Genomic DNA, 16,795 nt, shown 5'->3' on the forward strand with positions numbered 1-16,795 from the left:
CATTCTGTGTATTCTTATAGTTTCAGTAGATGTGCTGCTTATACAAAGATCTCCTTTTTATGAAATAATGGAGTGTAAGATAGTAGGAGACAAATCATATTATGTGATGTTATGCCAACATTTGAGCTACAGGGCAAGCCCAATGAAGGCAAAATAATTTACCCGGGAAGTGTGAAATGAGGACTCATGTCTGACTTACAATATGTTAAAAATTCTTTAGCCATGTGTGTCTCTTCTAACCAAAGCCCCACATCTTTACGATTATGGCAACTAACTTTGTGGATTAAACCTAGAAGCATAAAAAACGCTGGAGACCACATTTGTTCTAATCATCATCTCAACAAAAGATCTTGATTTGCAGATCATTTCAGTAGCAGGAAATGCACAGCTCTGAGAGACAATCCACTTCATTCTCAGTTGCCAAATTTGTCCCATTTCAAACTAGAATGTTTCTTTTTACAACTTCATCTGTTGGTTCAAATGTAATTTCTGAATCAACATCGTCTGTCTTATACGTGACTGAGAAAATGAAAAATGGCTCTGGCAGCTGACAGCTAAACCATGATGTTCCCAACTGAACATAAACATGATCGCAGGATATAAACAACATAAACAATGACCAAACAGTGCATGCCGTGACTGTGATGGAACAGGACAGAGACAATGCCACTCAGGGAACATGTCTGAAATAAGATAGAGACAAAGACTTTGCAACCACAAGACTAAAGAAACATACCCTTCTTTTTACTAACACAAGTGATTACTGCTTCTTTATCAGAGACAACTCTAACTGTACTTCGGTACCCTCCCCCTTTCTAGATGAAATTTACCAAGATATCTAATTACCAAGATGTCCCTACTTCCAGGCAGCACCCAACACAGAATGGACACTACATGCCTTACCCCTCTTTAGAATCAGCAGTGTAACCCCCAATCCTATAATAGGCCCCTCCCTACTGCCTCTGAGCATGACATCCCGCAGTTCCTATGATGTACCTTCTCTCCTGCTATAGAAATTTACTTGACTGCGGGTGTAGTCCTTGTGGTCCTTGACAATACATTATTTGACTCCATCATGAAAGAGAGAATGTGGCGTGTTAACAGCAGTCTTGGCACATTGCTAGGAGTCAAAGAGACCTCGGGTCTAGCCCAATTAATTAGATGGGATAGATCACCAAACTTCTCTGAGCCTCAGTTTTTACAGACACAAAATGAGAAGGTTAGACAAGGTTGATGATTTTTGATCTTTGAGGTTTAGAATGTCAGGGACCATGAGTTATAAGGAATTCTTGAGTCCATGTGGACATATGAATTTCTGCAGTCAGTGCAATCATTGCATAGTAAAAACACAACTACTCTTCTATGAGGACATTTTAAAGGTTTAGACTTTAGAAGAAATTTTTATACATTGGTATTGAAAAACCACCAGACTTCTTTTGAAAGTTTATATAATTGTAACCTTCCCCGTGAACGCTGTCGCACTGATATAGCCACCCAAAATTCTCAATATCACCTTGGAAAGTAAAGAGAATATGGAAGAGCCTGCAGAATTTCTTAGTGGGGTAGAAGGGGAAGTGCCGCTAGTAGTCTAAAGGTCTATTATAAAGCATAAAGCAACCTGAGAACAGATGATACGATGCCCACAGGAGCTTGAGAGCCTGACATAGTGCACGCTGTATGGAACTCCACTTGTTTCCCAGGCATGCTTGGGAATAAGAATCCTGAGACTAATGGGTTGATGAGTTCTGTGATTACATGCAAAATTCTGCCCTGGATTGCTAAGACATGGGAGTCTCCATCAGAGGAGTTATTTCAGAATAGTAATGAGTTGCAATTTGTTATAGTCCTTTGTTAAATCATTAAGATTTAGAATTCTAAAAATCCTCATTTTAGCCTTGAATTAACCTCTATTTACAATACCTTATTTTTCTCCAGATTCTTAAGCTTGCAGCCATCATTTGTTGTGTACTAGATTATGAACCTAAAAATTGTCTCCTGAATACAGCTTTTGTGCTATATTTAGCAGAAGGATGCTTCCTGTTCTCCCTGTATAGATATTCCTCAATGAGTGCAGTCTTCACTCATTGACACTATGAATAGTCTTTCTTCAAACACAGCATCAGAAAAAGCTTCCTATTCTGTTAGGGGAAATGGAAATTTAATTGATTTATGTGAATATATAAAGAGAACTTGAATATAAGTATCTGTCCTTGAGACCATTATAAGTTTACCCTGATTATTGTCAATCACTTAAATGCTCCTGCAATGCAATCTATGCTGGCCATAACCTTGATTTGATTAAAAGCAAAATATCTAGGATTTTAACCGTTTAAATGGAAATATATTATGCTTGGGATTTAAAAAAATATGTTCATTTACTGGTTTCATAAAAATGCAAGAGATAGGGGTGCCTGGGTGGCTGTCGTTAAACGTCTGCCTTCGGCTCAGGTCGTGATCCCAGAGTCCTGGGATCGGGCCCGCATTGGGCTCCCTGCTCAGCGGGAAGCCTGCTTCTCCCTCTCCCACTCCCCCTGCTTGTGTTCCCCCTCTCGTTGTGTCTCTCTCTGTCAAATAAATAAATAAAATATTTAAAAAAAAAATTCAAGAGATAGGCTTGGGGTTAAGCCTATTACTACACTGAGTAAAATTATCATTAATGATAATAAGTTACCACTTAAATCACAGCAAGAATTAATGAACTGATATTTGCAGAGTATTCTGAGTCTTCAGGAATAATATTAAAATATAATTTAATTGAATATTTCAAAAAACAAATTATTAGCTTACTAGATCAAATATCATGTTTCATATCAATATGTTTATTATATACGTATGTATATCATATCTATGTGTCTGTATGTGTGTGTGTTCATGTATATGTAATATTGAAGAGGATGCACTGATTTGCAACCTGACAAGAAGTCTACCAGAAATAGTAAATGGCAACTTAACCATTAAATATATATGAATATGTTACATATTATATATAATATAAATATATATGTATATATGTGTGTGTGTATGTATATATAAATTGTTTTTATTCTTATGTGAGACTATGCCCAGCACTATTCATGGTATTTATTAGTAGAAAAATGGATGAATGAATAAATGACCCCCCTGGTTAACATCTTTCTTTCCCTTCAACTTCACATTTGTAGAAAGTTTATATGCACTAAATTTCTTCTAGCTCTAGGCAAATTTCACTTCTCTCATTATTTTACTGAAACTGTTTCATTCACTATCCACATTCCAGTTACCAAATTCAAAGGTCTCTTTTGTCATTATTCATCACACTGTACCCCTTGGGATAGGTGGAATAATTTACCATGATTCTAAACAAAATCTCTTCTCCCTCAATCATGATACCTGTTCTCACACTGCCTCATAAAATTTATAGACTTTGTAAATTTTTTCTCTTAGTTTTCTGTCTTCTGAATGTAACATTTTCTCATTCATGTGTTTTCATCTCCTCCACTTTTTACCTTCTTTCTCTGGAAAGGGCACCTGCCATAATCTTATAGCCTGAAAACTTCAGATCTATTTCTGCAACAACAATCTACATTGGAATCTTTGTCCATTTCCCACTGTTTGTCCATCCTATCATTTGGATGATCTTCTGGTATCTCAAATTCGATTTATCCCGACTAAATTCATCATCCTCATCCTAAAACTTGTTATTTTATGACTTACATACTTTTGTCAATGACACTACACTCACCATAATTACATTCAGGCTTAAAACTACAGTGTTAGACTACAAAACCAAATATCCATTCTATTATCTTCATAAAGGCTCATGGCACAAAATTTAACATGACCTATGACAAATAGCTTCATGGTCCACTCCCAATCTCAGCTTCACACTGATAGACAAGCAATCTTCCTGCTGCTCACTCTAACCAGTCTCCCCAACCACTCAAAAGCATTCTGTGGCTTACATTACCATAAGTAATATACAATCTGCATTGTTGGTCGTCTTTGGCATGATCATAAACTGTTTGTTTGTTTTTTTAATTTTCATTATTGCATAACTTCTATCTTTCAAATGCCTTACATAACAACTTAGGGAGACTACTTGGTGAACTTTAAATATGTTCCATGCTTTTCTATCTCTGTGCATTTTTTCATAAGGAATTAAATTACTATGGGTAGAGCTAAAATTAGAAGAAATTATCTTGTACATTTTAGGCAGAAATTCTAAAAAATGTAAAGCAGCTGAAACTTACTATACCTTCTCTTAATGTATCTAAAAATTTGATTTGTTAGATTAATTATATGCATGTTATATTAGTTTGCATTAAGAGGCATGTGCTGTGTAACAAATGATCACAAACTTACCAGCATAAAACAGCACAAATTTAACACCTCACAGCTTCTGTAGGTCAGAATCTAGTGCACCATGGATGGATTCTCTGTTCAGGGTTTCACCAGGCTGAAATCAAGGTATCGGCTGGGGCTGTGGCTCCATCTGAAGGTCCAGGTCTTCTTCCAAGCTCACTGTGTTTTGGCAGATTCATTTCCTTGTAGTTGTAGAAATGAAGGCCATATTTTTCCTTTTAGCTATTGACCATGGACCACTCCCTTCTCCTAGATGTCTCTTGCACTTTCTTGCCATGGGACTGCCATTGCCCATCACAGTATGGATGTTTGCTTTAACTTCTAGGCTATCTCAAATGTGTCTGTCTTTTTCTAATGCAACCAATTAGAGAAAACTTTCTGCTTTTAAAGACTTCATGTGATTAGGGGCACCTGGGTGGCTCAGTCATTAAGTATCCCGGGGTCCTGGGATTGAGCCCTGTGTAGGGCTCCCGGCTCAGCGGGAAGCCTGCTTCTCCCTCTTCCACTCCCCTTGCTTGTGTTCCCTCTTTCACTGTGTCTCTCTCTGTCAAATAAATAAATAAAATCTTAAAAAAAAAAAAAAAAAAGACTTCATGTGATTAGATCAAGTCTTTATGAATAATCTTCCTATGATAAAATCAGCTGATTTGGGACCTAAATTATATCTATAAAATCGATTAATAGCAGTACCTACTTAGTGTTAAATTGCATAACTAGGAGAAGGTATGTAAACACCAAGAATCTTAGGGAGCCATTTAGAATTTGTTTGCCACACATGCCCACATATTTTTTCAATGCTGTTAACAACAGTTTACCATTAGAAGCCAATAGTCCTTCAGAAGAAGTCAAATCTGTTGACTATTTGCTGGAAAGGGGACAGCAACAGAAACTGTTGACTTTGGCTGTATATTCTCCAAATTTCAAGTACTAATACTAAATCTGGCAATTGAAGTCAAATGTGGATATGTATATGCTCCTACTAACTTGTTTTGGTAAGATCATTACTATATGATATTCAAAAGCAAATCACTTTGGGAGCCATGCTGAAGATCTTCAGTGATTAAAACTGCCAATTGACAACACCTGCTGTTAAATTATCTAGGCCAACTTCTCTTTTTTCTATGGAACAGACTTTGGGATCAAAATCAAGAATTCAAGGAGTTTCATTTCTTTGTGGACAATATTGGACTCACTTACAGGCACAGCCTTCTGTGCAGAATTTGGGCAGCACTTTTAGTCTGGTTGGAATATGTGTTAAGCTTGGTTAACAAAATAACAGATATACGCTATGTCCCCTTATCTTTAGTCAAACTTCCCCAGAATGTCAACATATCAGAGCTTATCAGAGAAGCCAATCCCAAATTAGTTGCCTTGTAAATTCCTAGAATGCAAGGACCAGATCCAAAACCTGTAAATCTTCAATGCTTTAAGCAATCCTAATAATAAATAAATGTTCAATAGAAATATTATATTTGAGTAAGGATTTCTAAGACCATGCTTAGCTCCTTAAAGAAATGACTTTCTCAAGATTAAATTCTATATACTATACATGAGAAACTACTCTATGAAGAACATTTTTGCATTTTCTCAAACCTACATTGAAATGTCTGACTTGTTACATTTGTTGGTTTCCTTTACATCAGTAGCCATGCAATATCTTTCTCTGTTAATCGCCATATGAAATACAGTTTTGGTGACAGTTCAGGTTGGTTCAACAGACATGTATTTAGGGACTAAAATCCAAGACATGAGGCCAGGCCAGAGGCATACTAACCTAGAAGAATAATTCATTCCCCACCCTAAAAGAGTTTAAAGATACATATGTATTTCTTTTTACAAGAATATTAAGACAATATTGGTGATATGACTCATTGCTCTTTTTTCTCCCCTTTAATTGCTAAGAAACACAGAACTAAATTTTGTATTCTCTTCCAGTAACAAATTTTGTGGGGCATTTATCTCCTTTTTTCTCTAAATGGTCTCTGCTTTTCTGTATTCAAATTAAAAAAAAAAAATGTTTTTATTCTTTGTTCCTTTTTTTAAAAAAAAACTATTTTATTTAATTTTTGAGAGAGAGAGTGGGTGAGAGAGAGAGAGCACAAGCAGGGGAAGGGGCAGAGGGAGAGGGAAGAGCAGACTCCCAGAGGAACAGGTTACCCAACATGGGCCTCGATCCCAGGACCCCAGGATCATGACCTGAGCCAAAGGCAGATGCTTAACTGACTGAGCCACCCAGGCACCCTTTACTATTTATTCTTATTGTGAGTTGTTTTAAAATTTTTTTTTTTGTAAGTAGGTGACACTTTTTAAAAAGTACCTAAACATTTGCAATAGTTAATATTTATAGTAATATTTTCTTTCCAAATTGTTTATCAAATTATTTTTAGGCATTGAAAACATTCAGAAATATTATCACATAGAATAAAGGACCTTTTATAAAAATTCAGACAATTTTGTAGTTTTTCAAGAAATCTTTTTGTAAAAAAATTATTTTCATTTTAAATAGTATCAGAAGATCAAACAGATTAGTGTTGATTTTTCTTTAATGATACAATTAGGATTATAAAAACTCATAAAAATTAAATAACTGCTTAGGAATATACTGTAAATTGTTTTTTTATGATGTGAGCATCATAAAAGCAATATGTCTTCTAAAATGGCATTATATGTAAAAATGAAAGGGAGAGGAAATTGACACTTATCGTACTGTTTCTATAGACCAGATACTGAGCTGAGCATTTTACTTATTTCATCTTATTTAACAACTCTGTAGGTGATTAGACAGGAGAGTAACATTTGCCTTCCCATGCCAACTACTAAGCTATGCATTTTTGTCATGATTTATAATCAGAAATATATATCTGGCCTACTACTACTCCTGGCACATAGCTCCTAAAACCCTTGTAATTTTCTACATAAGAAGCATGAGGGCATCTTTGGTTATAATATTTAGTTTTGTTTCCTGTTCCTGAAATGGCTCCAGAACACAAAGGTGAAATGAGTGTCTTTTGTTGTTCATAACAGGCCACTTTCAACCACACTAGAGTTTATGTTAATGAGGTGACTTTTAGAAAGCCTCTAAGGATGGGGACTGGGGTACCAAGGGGACCACCCACATGATTAGAGGTTTGGAACTTTCAGCCCCAGGCTCACTCCCCCCAACATATTTGAATACTCACAGCAGTTATTGCTTAAGCAATCCCATAAGTTAATTGACCCCATTTCATAGACGAAAAAGATGAACCTTGAGGCAGAAACTAGGTAAAGGTTATACAGATATAAGTAATGGAATTGAAGTGTGAAGCCAGGTGCAGTATGGAGACTTCTGAGACAATCTCCATTGATCCACATCTTGTACAATCCCATCCCCTTAAGTGAGAGAGGGACCTATAACTGGCTTTTCACCAATAATGTGGAAAAGGTAATGGTAAATCAATTCTGTGATTTTCTTATGTTAATGAAAAAGGTGAAAAGATTGGCCAGATATAACTAGAGTCCGTATTCGGTTGACTTTAAGTTAATTATAAGGAAGACAACCCTGGACGGACCTGACCTAATCAGGAGAGGCCATTAAAGAGAGTCTAGAAGTAAGAGACAGGAAGAAGCAGCAATAGGTAGGCTCTGGTTAGTCTTCAAGAAGCAAATGCCATGTGTGGGCAGAGCCATGTGACAGGGAACTTCAGTCTTACAACCACGAGGAATAAAATTCTGCCAAAATCCCACAAACTTGGAAGAGGACCTTGAGCTGAGGATGAGCTTGCAGCCCAGTTCACATCTTGACCTCAGTGGGATTTTACCAGATACGGAAATGGTATGAGGAAGTGAGCCACACAAGTATCTGGGAGAAAATGGAACACATGGAGAGAAGAGGAAGGGCCCCACAGTGAGAATGAGCTCAAAGCATTCAAGGAACATGAAGGAAAATGAAGAGACCCAGGAATTACCAGAATGGAATGAACCAAGGCAAGTGAGTTAGGAGATGATGGTAGACATACCCCAAACTAAATCATACACAGACACACTCACTGGAAGGTTTTGTGGGTGTTTTTTCTTTAAGATTTTATTTGTTTATTTGAGGTGGGAGGAGAGAGTGAGAGCACAAGCAGAGGGAGAAGCAGAGGGAGGGACGAGCAGACTCCACGCTGAGCACAGAGCCCAACGTAGGGCTCGATCCCATGATCATGACCTGAGGACCTGAGCCAAAATCAAGAGTCAGACATTTAACCAGTTGAGCCATCCAGGCACCCAGGAAAGTTTTGAATAGGAAACTGGTGTGATTTGATTAAAGGTCTTAAAGGCTCACTCTGTTCCTTGAGTGGAGTCAGCCTGGAAGGGGGCAAGGGTGGAAACAGGGAGGCCACCAGGGGACTAGTGCAGTGATGCAGGGATTGGGGTGGTCCAGGTGGTGGTTTGAGGATGATTGTTACACAACCCCTTTCCTGGATTAAGGAACCAGGCTTGAGGAGTTTCAGAAAATTACACGAGGTGACATAGTTAGTAAGTGGAGCAGATATTCGGAAACAAAGCATCCCAGAATCCAAAACTCATGCTACTTCTGTATATTGTTTTCTTGCTTAAAGACAAAGAATTAGTAAAATTTCTATTGTACAAGATTAGTGATGTTTGGGGGAAGTTGTGCTATACGTTATTACACTTTGGGGAAGAAATGACAGCAAAAACTTGACAAAATAAAAATTAAAAGAGAAAAATACCCAAACAATAAAGAATCTCTCCTCCAAGCAAAATGGAATTGAAGGAAACTGACAGTTTTAGATCTTCCTACAGATCCACTTGGTAGGAGAATAATAATGTTTTGTTTTCTCTTGGCGAAGATCATTGAAATGACTTCATTTAAGGAACAATTTACAACTAGGTGGAGAAGGTTTAATTGTTTCACATTTAAACTCTCACAATGTGTAAATAGAACATTGCTGATCACCTTGTATAACACACTGAGCTTGGTTTTCACACTCTTCCCCCTTCTACCTTATGATAGACAGTTTCCAAACTTTTCTGAATATTATCTACAATGAGAAATATCTTTTATATTATAACCCAATAAAGATGCACACACACAAACATTCCTGAAACAAGCATTTCAAAAAATAGTATTTATCTTTACTCTTTATAATGAACTCTGAAATTTTTAATTCTATTTTTTTAATGCTGATTGCAAACCAGTAAATTGATTTAAATTCTACTAGTAGGTCAACGTCGCAGAGTTTCAAAAGCATGGAAGGTAGAAAATGGGCTGGAGGAAAATTGTAAATATTTAGTTTTGGCTCCCATTCATGTCTTTCCCAACTTAGGTGCAGGACTATTGCACAGTTGTTCTAAGGCCAGCCCAGAGCCCGAGGGCAACCGGGTCTATAGTCATGAAAGCAGAAACCGTCTTTGAGGCATTCTCCTCAACCTTTTTGACCTCTTAAAACTTTCCCCATTGCCAACACATAGCCATGTGTGGGTGTGACAGAGTTAGGGATCTCTGGCTGAAATCTAAGATGGATAGAGGCTCTTCTTCTGGCTGTGGCGGCCCTTGACCCACCTGCCCTCCAGGCTGACAAGGTTCCCACTGGTTAACAGTTAAGAGAATGGACTCTGGAACCAGATGTCAAGCACAGCCCTTCTTTAACAATGATTGTGTAAGCTTCAGAGGAATGCTTAGCTTTGTGCTTCAGTTTACTCAGTTTTGTAATAACCCTAATACGATCTCACTCAGGGTGCTGGGATAGTAAATGAGTTGATGTAAACAAAGGGCTCAGCTCAGAGCTTGGCACAAATGGAGCATCCCGATGATAATTGCTATAATAATAATTACTATTATTACTCTCATCATTATTATTATTATTGTCATTAGTGTCAGGGCAAGACATGAATTCAGAGGGAAAGGAGATAGAAGAGAGTGACTGAAACACAGTTCCTTATTCTTTCACTACTCCCAACTTTAGGCACTTATCAGAACCAAGTAACTGTGAAGAAGCGTAGAGCTGAAGTCTTGGAATTTATCAGTCTGACACCTTCACATTTTGGGAAAATGACTCAGAGCGGTTCGGTGACTTCCCAACTCACACAGTGGTCTGGAAGCAGAGTTAGGACTACACTTAAGTAATTTTTCATGACCCTTAAGTAATTACTCCTTCCATTTTATGGCATTGTCATTCTTGGCAAGAATTTGTAAGCAATTGTCTCACAGAATTTTTAATTTCTGAAACCATATGCCAATTAGTATTTTATCGTGAAGAGCTAAATATGAACAACAGTAAATATTTTAAAAGATTAAGGGACCCTGGTTTTTCAGGTATTTAAATTGTTTAGTTTATTTGTGACAGTTTTATGTATTTTAATGATTTATTGATAATATTTATAAATACTGTCATATCCCCTTTGATTCGTTACATGATAGGATCTACATAATATTTGTGCTTATTTTTAACATTGTTTTTTCATATTCGATATATTTTAATGGGTAGATACTGACTTTTCAATGTTAAGATAATGTACCTAGTAAAAGTGCCTAAAACGAACACACGTGCACACACACAGAGGAGGTAACTGAATAGTCTCCGGGATTAAATTGTTTATTGTTTCTCATGTAAGAAAAAGTTGGAGAACTGGTTCTGTGTATCCCACTAAATATTCCTGTTTCACATCATATCAGCAGCTGGTAAGGTAATGTAGTGGTGGTGATAGTATTTTCTAGAGGGTCAGCAGTATCAACACTCAAACAATGTAGCTAAATCTCTCATCAAGTCATTAGTGGAGTTAATGGTTTTCCAAGTGTATGTTTGTTGATAACTATATAAATACACTCACAGAGAATTTATATATATTGAGAGAGTGATAGAGAGAGAATGAAAAAGAGAGAAAGAGAGAGGGCTAGTAAGCACTGGGATAGTTTAAAATTTTGGATCCACTGTATACAGAGTTAATAGTAACTAGTATCATTTAAATATTCTTTTGAATAATGGATATTTTTGCTAATAGTGCCAACTATTAACAAGAGAATACTTTTCTGGGATGCCTGGGTGGCTCGGTTGGTTGAGTGTCTGCCTCAGCTCAGGTCATGATCAGAGGGTCTTGGGATCGAGTCCCACATGGGCCTCCTTGCTCCGCGGGTAGCCTGCTTCTCCCTCTCCCTCTGCTTGTGCTCTCTCTCACTCTCTCTGACAAATAAATAAATAAATAAAATCTTTGGAAAAAAAAAGAGATAAATACTTTTCTAAAATTATAATGATGAGGCTTTTAGTCCTGAATATAGTGGTTTATTTATTATTTCCTAACTAAATCCAGCAATTAAAACATAAATTTCCAAAATATAAAGGCATAAGTATTGATGAGACTACTTGATAATGTATGTTTCTCAATACAGATACAAACAAAATATCAAGACCTTTAAGAGCAGAGAAGCTGTTTGTAGTCAATTCATTGAAACATTACCCCTTCCTGGAAAACTTTCTCTGCGCCTCAATCGGAAGTGTTTGACCGATACTACAGTTAAAGAGAGAATCACGTTTTTTCTTACTTAATTCAGAGTACGATGACTTTACCAATTCGTGTAATCTAGTGAAAGAAAAAGACAGGCACACAAACTAATTTTAAAGCAACCAATTTTAAAGCTCTAAGAAAGTTTTACAGTTTTTCTAATGGGAGAGCAATAAGATTTGAATCTATTTAGTTTATATATTAGTAATTAGGAGTTATACATTTAATCTAGACATTTTTCTTCTCACACCATTTATTTAGTTTAATATTCTTTGTCTTATCTTTTGATATTTTGTTGTTAGAGGGCTGCATTTAGTGAACATTACAAAAACCTACTCCTTGGGATGGGACTGAGATGCCTACAGAAAGGGACATCTTTTTTTTTTTTTTTTTTCCAGAAAGGGACGTCTTTTTGTAATTCATTCACCCAACAAGAGCACTTTCTGTAATTCACTGAAAAGCACTGCATGTGCTAATTATGTCATGTGACTATTTGTCTAAAGAGTCCACTAACTATAAGGATATGTGATGTAAGGGAACGGATGGGGCATGGAGGCCTAGAATTACATGGTAATTTCAGTTTGTGCTTTGCTAAGTGTCTGCGAATTGCCTACTTCATGTACCTCTTCAAATCCTCACAGCTCCATCTCACTGCAGCCCCAGCTGCAGCATCCAGGCCCATGCAAAGCTCAACAAGCTCTGAACATCTCCTTGCGGAAGCAACCTCAAAAGTGCGCCACATACCTCCTGCTGTCTGTCCTGAGCTTTTTGAACACTTTGGCATGGAATAAATCATCTCTCGTGGACTCACAACCCCAGCGTGAGGGAACTCATGCACATGTAGACCCCTTGCCAATGGAAGGAGGAGCTGATGGGCAGATCTTTATTTCTGAGATGTTTTTCATAAGTCTCCATAGAAGGTCCTGTGACGCTGGGTACCAGTTGTTACTGTGGTGGCCAACTCATTATATCCCTTTATTGGCTGCCTTTTCTTTCTAGATTCACTCCCACCCCTACCCGTCCCTTGATCCTGCTCCCCGGTATCACTTCCCAAAACATCACTGCATGAAAACCTTTGTTTCAGGCTTTGCTTCTGGTAGAACTTAAGCTAACACTCAGTCCTTCTATGATCACATATCCTTGATGGGACATCAAAGAGGACAGTTGATAGAAAGTGCCAATATATACACACACAGGGTAATATAAGTGTGCATGTGTCTGGTGTGATATCTCAACTTTAAAAGAAATTCTAAATACTTTTATCAAATGTCACTATTTATTCTCTTACACACTACATATTTTGGAATAGGAAGCTGGAGTCATGTCCTCTTGCTTCCCAAAATCTAGACCATGCCTTATACTCCTCTCCTATTGTAAAAATCGCTTCTAAATGTGGTCCATGGCATTCAGCTCTCCTCCCCGTGCACCTGCTGGCCACTCTCATATACCACATCCCTGTAACTCACCTCATTTCAAAGTACTGAGACCTAGCATGTCTCTTTGTCATTGTCTTTCTTTAAATACCTGATTCCAGGCAGATGTATTTATCAATTAAAATGTTACAGTGCTAAAAAATAAAATATTATAGTGTTTGTTATCTTAATACAAAGGTGATATAAGCTTATTAAAGACAATTTAAGGATTATAGGTAGGAAAATTGACAGTAAATGCAAAATTTAACAATAAATGTAAGCCTACAATGCAACCAATGCTATCTTTCTGGTAATTAAACTTCTTGATTTTTATGCGCATATCTTTTTTCGTATGGCAGGAACACATTGGAAATGCTGTTTTATCATTGTTTTAAAACAACTGAAGACATCATTAACTTTCTGAGAAAATAAATATCTTTCTATAATATTTTCTGACTGTATGGTTACTCTTCATCATTCAACACTTTTTTTTAGAGTTACTAGTTTTTCAAACTCTAAGTATTACAGATATAATAACTCAGTCTCTGTCACTCTGGGGTTCATAATGTAATGGAAAAAAAACAAATATAAACAAAGTATGCTGAGTACTAAGAAGCACACAGTGCTAAGAGTGTATAAAATATAACCTACTCCAAGGTCAGGAAAGAAAAGTCTAGTGTTAAAACATATTTCCTTTAATCAAATGCTTGAATGTTCACATTATTTCCAATGTTTCATTTATTATTAAAAACCACTCTAGTGTACATATTTCTAGCTGAATCTTTGCACAATGTCATGCTTACTGATTTAAAATAAATTATTAGGGGCACCTGGGTGGCTCAGTCGTTTAGCGTCTGCCTTTGGCTCAGGTCATGATCCCAGGGTCCTGGGATCGAGCCCCGCATCAGGCTCCCTGCTCCGCGGGGAGCCTGCTTCTCCCTCTCCCACTCCCTCTGCTTGTGTTCCCTCTCTCGCTGTGTCTCTCTCTGTCAAATAAATAAATAAAATCTTTAAAAAAAATAGAATAAATTCTTAGAAGAGGAATTGAGGGGTCAAAATCCATGTGCCATTTTAAGGATTCCCATTTGTTTTTATACATCCTCCAGAAAGGTTATGCCAAGTAATAGCAGATAGTAGATGACCAACTGTGCTGGGGCTTGAGGGTGTTTTCCTTTACCCTTCTAATAACAGGTATATTCTCGGTCTCTCTTCCCCAACTCTCTTCCCCATAAACATATCAATTACCTCCTAAGGAGTTATATTTAAAACACAAAAGAAACAGTTTCTTAAAAATTAATTTATTTATTTTAGAGAGAGGGAGAGATTGAGAGTGTGAGTTGGAGGATTGGGAGAGAGAATCCCAAGCAGACTCTGTGCTGCGCATGGAGACCATCGAAGGGCTCGGTCTCAGGAACATGAGACCACAGCCTGAGCAGAAATCAAGAGTCAGATGCTTGACCGACTGAGCCACCCAGGAGCCCCAAGGGAAACAGTTTTAAATCAATTTGTCCAGGGTTTATTAAACTTGCCTGAAATAAGAATCATCTAGGGGGCTTGTAAAAATCCAAATTTCTGGTCTTCCAAAGAAATCTTTAAGGAAACTTATTTTTTTAAAGTACCAAGTTATTCTTTTTTCTAAGGCAGAAAAGGAAAAAGCTGACATTATCCATGGAAATATCTGTTGAAATGCTTAAATACCAGCAAGGCATGGCTTGTGCACTCCATTGCTATCAGAGAAACCAAGAATAATATTTACATGCCGTCTTAAGGTCATCAGTGAAGCAAGTTTACTGTTCTGCCAGAAATGTAAGGTTTCCTGGGTCTAATACTTAAAGACTGCAAAACTATTGCTTCAAGGACCTGCTTTGTCTAAACTTTGAGAGTGACATTTATTACAAAGTTCAAGAAAAAGCAAGTCAAACTGGTATCAGTATTTCCTTTATTTATTTTACTTTCTTTGACACAAATTAATGGCTGACATAACATCAAATTTATTTTTTTTTAAGATTTTATTTATTTATTTGACAGAGAGAGACACTCCCACAAGCAGGGGGAGTGGGAGAGGGAGAAGCAGACTCCTCGCAGAGCAAGGAGCCTGATGCGGGGCTTGATCCCAGGACCCCGGGATCATGACCTGAGCCGAAGGCAGCCGCTTAACGACTGAGCCACCCAGGAGCCCCAACATCAAATTTAAATTGGTGAAGCAATTAATGAAGTTTTGTTCTCAGCATATACATACTTGAGCAAGAAGTAGCTGTGCTCTGCAAGGTAATATGTATTCAACATTTATGAAGCATGTAGCATTTCTCCAATGTACCAGATCTTATGCTAAATTGAAAATAAAGAGGTGAGTTTATAGCTCCCTGCAACAGAAAGCTCAACTCTCTAATCTGGTAGCAGATTTATTTAAGAAAATTACAAGACAATAATACGCTGTAGTGGAAACAAATGCAAAGTACCACAGGGTTGTTGACAGTTTAGATCCAAGACGTGACTGCACTTAGATTACTTAAGGATAAAAACAAGCTGAGTTTAGTTTAAAAATTGCCATGCACATTTTTTAAATTTGCAAATTCATTAAGTCTGTTGGCATATTCGAGTAACATTTCTCAAGAAAAAATATAAAATCATAAAGCCAAGGTTATTATTTCCCTTACGCAGACAAATGGCGCTCCATCACAGAGACAGTATCTTTTAGTGGCACTTTGTTCTGGCCAAGCAGCAAGCGTTAAATTACTTATTTAGCAAACTTTACTGGTGGTGCGAAGGATAAGGGCGCCAGAATTAAAATATAATGCGGATAATATATTATTTAATGCTTGTAGGTAAATGTTGGTATGGTCGGTGCTGTTTTAAAATGTGTGTGTAATTAAGTATCTTTAATGCAGTTAGGCATGATCTTCTGTCCCCAGAGCAGAACTTTCTTGAGTCTGTAAATCTCTCCTGCAGCAACACTACCTAAATCAGTTCATTAACCTAATCAGACACTTTGCAGTTCATCTGTGTGAATTATACTTGCACTTGGCAGATAATGTACTAGCACTAGCACTTGCCTATTGTATTAACCCAGAATGTGAAAGAAAATGTTATATAAAGCATGTTGACCTTTTTTCCACATAATAAATCCACAAAATAAATGGTCTATCTACAGAATGCCTATGAATATTGGCTTTGCGCTACTGGTAAGATAATTGCATTTGAAGCAATAGGTCCTTAATTAAAACGTGATCCGCTACATTCGTGCTAAGTTTTCAGATATTTTCACATCATGGTCATAGGTGCCTAAACAGCCAACTTTTGTCTTTCTTTTAAAATTATTCAGCACCGTTCCAAGTAGCCCTTATCAGTCACGACTTCAGGAAACCTTCAGAAAAACATTCCAAGAACTAATTCCGAAAAGCAGCATGTCGTAGTGTGTTTCAAAGAGACATTTATGAAGAAACAAGAGCACTTTCGAATGGGCAAGATTTCTTCTGTTTGTACAGCTCCCAGTGAGTTGGCTAATCTTGTTTTAACAGAGACCAATAGCGGTGCTTTCACGGCCTCCTCTCATAAACGAG

The sequence above is a fragment of the Leptonychotes weddellii genome, chromosome 2, assembly GCF_054177405.1.
Source record: "Leptonychotes weddellii isolate Sample4059 chromosome 2, ASM5417740v2, whole genome shotgun sequence".
Lineage (NCBI taxonomy): Eukaryota > Metazoa > Chordata > Mammalia > Carnivora > Phocidae > Leptonychotes > Leptonychotes weddellii.